We start from the raw sequence: 7,929 nt of genomic DNA, 5'->3' as shown, positions 1-7,929 counted from the left end.
CAGCAAGGGGCATGGCGAGCAATTGCCCGATACAGAACCCAGACAGGATCAACCTTTCAGCACTGTAGACCTCTATAAAAACTTTTCAATTTATAGAACCTGAGACCAAATGAAGCTTGCAGACACCAATTCTCTCCCAAGTCAGAGACAAGGAGAAAGGGAAGACACGTGAGGAGAACCAACATGGTGACACCGAGGTCAGTGAAAAAAAGGAGAGGGAGGAGGTGCTCCAAGCCCTGGAGCTGAGATTTTCCTGTGAGCCATGGTGAGGACTATAATACAACAAACTGTTTCCCTATAATTCATGAGGTGCATGGGGGTGTGCAGAGATCCATGCACAGCCCGTGAAGAAGAGTACTCACGCTGGAGTGCATGGATGCTGAAAAGCTGTAATCTAGTGAGGAACCTGGACAGAGAGAGATGACCCTTGCTTTTAGAGACAGAGGAAGAGAGCCTTCGCCTCCAAACTAGAACAGCTCATCCTTAAAAGACTAAACGCCATGAACTAAAATGGTCCACGCTAGGCAGTAGTGGAAAGACTGCTTGGCCCGTGGGAGGGACTCACGTTGTAGCACGTTCAGGAGGGACTGCTGCCTGTGAAAGTTAAAATCACACTAGAAAAGTTCACAGAGAACTATCTCCCATGGGAAGGATCCCACAGCACAGCAGAAGAAACTCTCTTCCTTAAGCATACTGAAGAAAGATTTTTAAGAAGTGAAATACTGTCCAAAACCCCATGTTTTGTTTCCTTGTGCGGTTGGTGGAAAGAGGGAGGGACTGGGAAAAAAAGGTGTTCGGAAAGTTCACTTTTGTTCTCATTACCCTTTTTACTTTTAATTCTGTTAATAATAAATCTTCTTTATACTGTTTAAGTTTTGAACCTGTTTTGCCTTAAAGTTTTTTTCAGTAATCCTTAACTCATGAAAATGAAGTTTTCAATTCCCCCTCTTCTGCTCAACTATAGTAGAGGAAAATAAGTAAATGGTTTTTTCGTAAGTGCCCGGCTCTTAACCAGTGTCAAACCGCGACATACCCCCCATGCCAGATTTTAACAGTTTGAAAACTTTTCAGCTACAAATCTGGGGCTACTTAAGCTTTTGAGGAATAACTCCAATCTGTCCGAAGCTTTTAGGGTCACAGTTCTGCAAATAACTTGAAGGCTGCAGTGAGCACCAAATCTTAAACCAAATCTTAGCTCAGCCAATAGCCTCTGCATATCCTACATCATACCATAGTTGTTTGGCTTATAACCCAATTCTGACATTTATACAGTGTCATTTGATCTTTTCACACAGAATCATAAATTGGATGAACCACACTTAAAGTTAAAAATGAAAACAGAGTTAAGCAACAGATAGATTTCTTGACCTCCTGCATTCTTCTTAAAGACAAAAGCTGCAAACGAGCCATAGGCTGCTGTGGCAATGAAGAAACCCACTGATTGCTTTTTCGGCAACTTTCAGATCTACAAATGCTTAATGATTCATTTAAAGTAAAATAAACCCTGTTCTCACATTTAGCCCATTTTTGTTTCTTTCACTAATTTAGCTTTTTCTTGTCTGCAATCTAAAACAAGTCGTTTTGGACCTGGCAAAGGCCTGTGCTGTTCCACTTTTCTTTTTTTCAGCAATAATCTCATCATTTCCAACTAATAACACATATTTAATTCACTTTACTATATTAATATTAGTGCCAGGGAATGCAAGTTCCATACACAAAGGCCTGTCTGAATAAGTCCAAAATTTCTGAGTGGGCATGAGCTATGGTTATTTTGCTTAATGTAAATGAATTTTGCTGCAGGTATACCCTGTTGGTAGAGATTATATCCTCTACTCAAAGTTAAATTATCTTGTCAGCAAATTTGTGTGTCCTGATTTTACATTAATTACACAAATATTTAGCAAGTGTGTTCTTGCTTCCCACTGAACTCCTTTTGTTTGAATGCTTTTTATAAAAGCATTGCTATCTAAAATGGCTTGGGGAATGTATGGCATTACTTTTTAATGAAAAGAAAGATTGGGGATTCTAAAGGAAGAAGTTAAACTCCAATGTGCCACCTTTCTTGCTGGTCTCATGGAAAGCCTTACAAAGCTGACTGGCACTTTTTACTTAGGACTGTGGCAGGACGATACAGGGTTTCTGCACAATGCCATGCACACATTTTTAGCCCATGTTCCATGAGCTACTTATCTTCAGACCCTGGTCACAGCTGCCCTGTCCTTCTTAAAACCAAGCTAGGAATGGTTCTTAGAGGCTGACAGAATCTGAATAATAATGTACTGATATGCTGGGAGAGCATATCAACAAGAGGGAAAAGGTAAAGTGTTTTGTTGCTTGATGGTCTGAATAAAAAAGAGCTCTGAAGAGATATGAAGCAAAAAAGAAAGAGATACAAATGAAAAATAACTTTTCTCTAAAATAAGGAGAGTGTTTGAATGAATAACCTAAGTTAGTGAAATGGGTGTCTCACTGACAGAATACCAGGCCACCTCTATACTAGGATGTATTTAAAATCTGATTTTGAACACTTGTTTTGGAAATGCAATTCTCTGTTTTCTAGATCTGAGTTTTGACTGCAGGAGGACATGCACTGCAACTGTTGGGATAACTCTTACTTACTTTTGAATGAGCTTTGGTGTCCTGCCGGCTGAATAGCTCTTGTGTGATATATTGTTTCCTCCTTCTCTGGCGAGAAAATCTGGTAGGTTGTGGTCTTTGCCTATAATTTTGTACAGTCACTAAAGAGCATGCTGTGAAACTTGTCTGAGGTGACAGCTCTCACTGCCATTCAGTTTCTACTTTAGATTCTGTTTCAGATGTTTGTTTGTTTGTGGTTTGTGGGGTTTTTTCTTATACTGCCAGCCCTCTTATGTCAGTCTTTTGCCCAAGTTCTAAAAGGTTTGCATCGCTGTTAGTAAGGAAGACTCCACAGCTCAGACTCTATTAACATCTCTGTAAACTGGGGAAAAGGAGAGGATTCTCAGTCTTCCTCTTAGGTTTCAATCTAAAAAGCTGGGAAAAGTCATTTTACCTAGAGAAGCAACCTGGCGTACTCTTATAGAAAAAAGAAAGTAAAATCTTGGCCAAATGAGTGGTTATTACTTTTATGTTTTCCTGGGTTTGGAACTTGTAATTCTATTTTCAATCTGTTAATTTCAGTTTACACAACAAAATTAAACCAGAAGATTGCTGGAAACCTTGATTGCTTTGAAAAAACAGACTATTGCTATAGCCAAGATAAGTGTGCTTTACTGAACAAGCAGAGTAAGAGCTATCTGGTGGCTATAATCAACACATGAACTAAGGTAAATAGAGGCATCTTTCAAGTTCTACTACCCTATAGGAACTTAGGGATATATATGAGCATGAAATAAAAAATTAAAATTATTTACGTAAAGCTGCATGCTTTGAAATGAGGCATTGTAATGCCTCATAAATCAGGGACTCATGGTTACTGTGAATAGTAGTGGTGTATGAACCAGGATATTTGAATGAATAGTGGGTAGGTATTCATAAATGTCACTCTGTTTCTCTGTATTCATGGAAAGTCAAACCAGCAAATTATCAGTGGAAAGTTCCACACTCTGAAGTAACCAAAAAGCCAAAGGCCACTCTATAATGGACTGCCAGAAGTATCCCATGAGCCATCACTGTCACATTTAAACTTTCAGTAGAATTAAAAATGAAGAAAAATGGAAGCAACACTTAGGTGAAACATGCTGATCTGCTATGTTATTACAATTTTTCTTTATCTTACACAGTTATAACAGTCAAAAGGTCAGGCTGCGAAATGCCAAGAACATCCCTGTGGCTGATTTGTTTATCCTGGGAACGCTTAAGAAGGACTGCACGGGCAGTCATAAAATTTTAAAGAGCTATGGTAAGTCTCACTGCAAATAACACCTTCATTTTTACAGTAAAGTAGTCCAGTCAAACAGAAACAGGTCACTCATCTCCAGTGCTGAGCCCATTTAGGCCCTAAGAGTACACCTTATTTTAATCCCTCTCTTCCAATGCCTTTTGCCTTCCTAGTTTATCTCTGAAAACACAGCCACTTAATGTGCCAGTTCAGAGGTTGCTAAAACTCAGCTGCAACCTACTCTTCAGCCAACCAAAACTGATACTTACGTGCTAAGCAGTAAGTAGTAGATCATACATGGCATGAAACAGGAAAATGAAAACTAGGAGAAGTAATGTTGTCATATTCTCCCTGAATTACAACCAACAGAGATCTCACATGCGAAGTAACAACTACCTTTACAAAAACAGCAGAGTATTGAGTGATGCTTTTCCACTGAAAGGGTACTTTTAAATACTAACTCTTTTTGGTTAAACTTTCAAGAATAACTGATTGTGAATGAAGATGCACAAAATTGCTGTCAATTTTTAGTCTTGCTTAAGAAAAATACAAATGCATAACAAGAAGGTTTCTTCTTGGACTTCTATCAAATTCCCAGGTTATTTGAGAGTTTCAGTTCCCTCCCCAACATTAGTGATATAGATTCATACTGGTATATGACATAACTGAGACAAGGTGACTCCCTCTACCTTAGCATTCACAGTCTGTGCCACTTGTCCAGCAGCCAGATCCACAGGAACTGATTTTTTTACACCGAGAAGTGTAATTCAAATTCAGTCAGCATGGCTGACTGAAAAAGATGACCATTAGATTATGTATCAGGTGTATCAGATTGTGGGCACTGGATGAAAAGGGAAAGTCAAGGTAAAGTAGTTCCCCCAGCCAGAATTTAATACTGGAAAGGACTCTGCCTGACTGATCAAGTTCAGTTTCCTCACAGCCACACACCACAGAAAACAGTTACCAAATGGACAACCATCTACAAATACCTGCTCTGACACCTGCAATCAATGCTCTTTTCTAGCTTCCAACAGAAAGATGTTGACAATTGGCACAGATATTGTGCTATCTGCATGCAACAGCAGAGGTCTGGATAGGCAAAAAAAAGCTCTCCTGGTGTCACAATGCAGACCATCCCCTGTGCTATGGAGAGACAAGGCAGCCCACCTGACTCCGAGGGAGGCATGAATGGCAACGAAAAGAGTGTATGAGAGAAAGAGAAAAAACCCCAACATGGAAACATGGAAAATCCAGGAGCATAAAGATAATAGAGATGCCAGTTTCACTAATTCCCTCTTATACTGAAGAATGTATCTCATGAAGTACTAAGCAGTGGAAAAACAGAGGGGCAAGAAGTGTCATGAGATGCCAAAGTTGTGTATGAATCCAACCATTAACTACCGCATTTGCAATTATTTGCTCCTGACAACAGTGTACACTCAGCAGGTTGCAGGATAAGGAATCTTACCACTCTGTTCCTATGCTGCTTGAAAACATCAGCTCCATTCTTTACCTTTGTTCAAGTTCCTATCCCGTTAAAACCAACAGAAAGTTATGAGAGGAACACATCAGGAAAAGGTGTTTATACCTTTTCCAGTGACTTCTTTCTTCTTTGCATAGGGGAGAAAAGACCAGGCCTACAAAAGTCCAAAGTGTTGCCTAGTTCTAGCGCAGACACATCTTTTTTGTGCTAGAGAAACATGGAGTGCTCACTAGAGAGATATGAACACAAAAACAGAAGGAAATCTGTTGAACATTATGGCTGACTTCGTAAAACTCAGTTTTGAATTTTGTCTTCAGGCAGAAAGTTGAAATGTTCTTTTGTAAAGTCATTTGTTCAATTGGCCTCCATTAATGGAAGAATTGTGCCACAGACCTATGTGGTGCTTATTTTATTAAAAAATCCAGTGTACAGGAAACTTAAAGAAAAGGAGGAAATGAGATTATGAGTGTCTTTGATTATAGAAAGAGAACATATGAAAAAATACATATATATTGTGGAAATAAAGAATGAGCAAACACAGCAGTTTTGAGTTATTATTACAAGAACTTATTTTGTGGATATTTCTGTTATGGCATATGTGGGTTTCCTCACATGATGAACTAATGGTAAAATGGTAAGTTCTCAGTACGTGACAGTTGTAATTTGCTAATATAAGCTCAACAGAAAAAATTCACCGCAGATATAAGCAGATATTCTGAGCTATAAATCTGAGATTTCTAGAGCTGTGCTTTACTATATTAGGCTTGATTTGGACATAACCAAGTGATTATAATTCTTGCTGGAATAAACATATAGAAAATTTGCATAAGCTAAGTCTGATATTTTGCAGATTTGCTCTCTTATTTTCTTACAATACTTGCAGTATAATAACACTGCTTTAGTGCAAAGTAAGTTTTATTTTAATGTATTTGTTTATATCTTCACTCTTACAGAAATTAAAACCCAGTTCAATCCTAGCATTGTATTAACATAGCATTTGTGAGCCTTCTGCCCCCTTGGAAGGTAAACATCTAGAGACAACTGGAAAGGAAGTATTTTCCCATAGTTTGAGTCTCTGTATGACACTGCAGTATAAATACTCAACAATAAATTAGAAGTTCCAGAGCTCCCATGACAGCTCTTGCCTATTTCCAGCAGGTAACACAGGATCTGTAGCTATTAATATGTACCAAGGACACAGTACTGCCTGTATCTTCATGCAGACTATTATTCAAGTTAGCACTCAACTAAAGCATTACAGATGAAAGTAATTTGTTCTCTCAATATTAGTCTTTTAGCATACATTAGTTAGCTCATGATTAATTAATATGATCTTGAATATACAGTTCTAATAGTTTAAGATAGTGTTGTAAAACAGCTTGAGTTATTTTAGGATTTTCTAGGTCTAAAATTGTACTTGATTATATTTACTATAAATGTACATACTTATATACAGATTTAAAAGTGCCATTAATTGTGTGTAATATAAACATGGTTTCTATTGGTAGGGGATGAAATTTTAAATAGAGAAGGATGAGGAATTAATTTAGTAGACATGATGATATTATAATGACAGACACAGAGGCAATCTTAGCGAATTTTTGATTAGTATGTGAAAATTAAACCATGAGTGACTTATGCCATGGCCCTCAATAAATTAAATTATCATCATTGCTTTGCTTCATTGTTTGCTTTATTTATCTCAAGTGAAATATTACCTTCTGTAGATTTTTTTTTACTAGATCCTGAGGCAACTTAGTTTAATAAAACTATTTGATTATTCTGCCAACTTTAAGTCAAAATGATGGTATCTACTTTTACATCAAGGTAGATTTGCCTAAATATTTATTGAATTTTGCTTGCATTTCTGAACCACAAATTTATCAAGGATTTATCAAGATTCATTTTATCAAAGATTTAACATCCCCACAGACAGTGTATATGCAAAAAGGGTTCCTTCCCCACTAAAGGTTTTTCAGAAGTTGCTATTAATTATGACTGCAAACCCGAACATATTCAATGCCATATCTGCCTATGATCTAGAAATATTTATTACCTGTGATGTCATTTCCAGGTGCCAGATATTAAAATCAACCAGTCACTGCCACATAGCAAGTCAAGTCACCTCTTCCCTCAAGCACAAACTGGCAGTAACAAACTACTACTCAGAGATGAATCTGCCTACTTAACACCTCCTCACTCACATCATTCCCACAAGCAGCAGGTTCTCTTATGAGCTCTGACTAGTGAAACAACATGTCTGTTAAGCAGAGTGCCTAGGAAAAATATGAAATTCTCAAGGGTTATTTTCACATGTATTTATATCATAAAAAGCTAAAAAACCCTTATATGCAGCTGCATCTACTGCATGCCAATGAAACATGACTACATCAATTCACTTAAGAAAAGGAATTAGAGATTTCTCAAAGAATCCCAGATTCCCCATAAATCATGCTTGTGTAGCTTACTTTGTTCACCCAATCCTTAAAATGGAGCTTGTGGGAATAAGAGAAAACTTCCCCCAAGATAAAATCATATCACTGGGACTGCTCACCAGTTCAAAACAGGGCACTCTGAGTTTTATGTG

At 37.7% G+C, this 7,929-nt stretch overlaps 1 long non-coding RNA gene across 1 annotated transcript; it reads left to right on the top strand.

Moving 5' to 3' along the window:
• The first annotated feature begins 3,165 nt into the window (after positions 1–3,165).
• On the top strand, positions 3,166–6,977 carry LOC109145195. The gene is made up of 3 exons (XR_005603914.1): positions 3,166–3,305; positions 3,762–3,880; positions 4,884–6,977. It is a non-coding gene; the product is annotated as an uncharacterized LOC109145195 (long non-coding RNA).
• Positions 6,978–7,929: the final 952 nt, after the last annotated feature.

Source organism: Corvus cornix, chromosome Z (assembly GCF_000738735.6).
Source record: "Corvus cornix cornix isolate S_Up_H32 chromosome Z, ASM73873v5, whole genome shotgun sequence".
NCBI lineage: Eukaryota > Metazoa > Chordata > Aves > Passeriformes > Corvidae > Corvus > Corvus cornix.
Note: the sequence above shows the minus strand (reverse complement) of the source record. Positions and strands in the feature narration are given on the sequence as shown.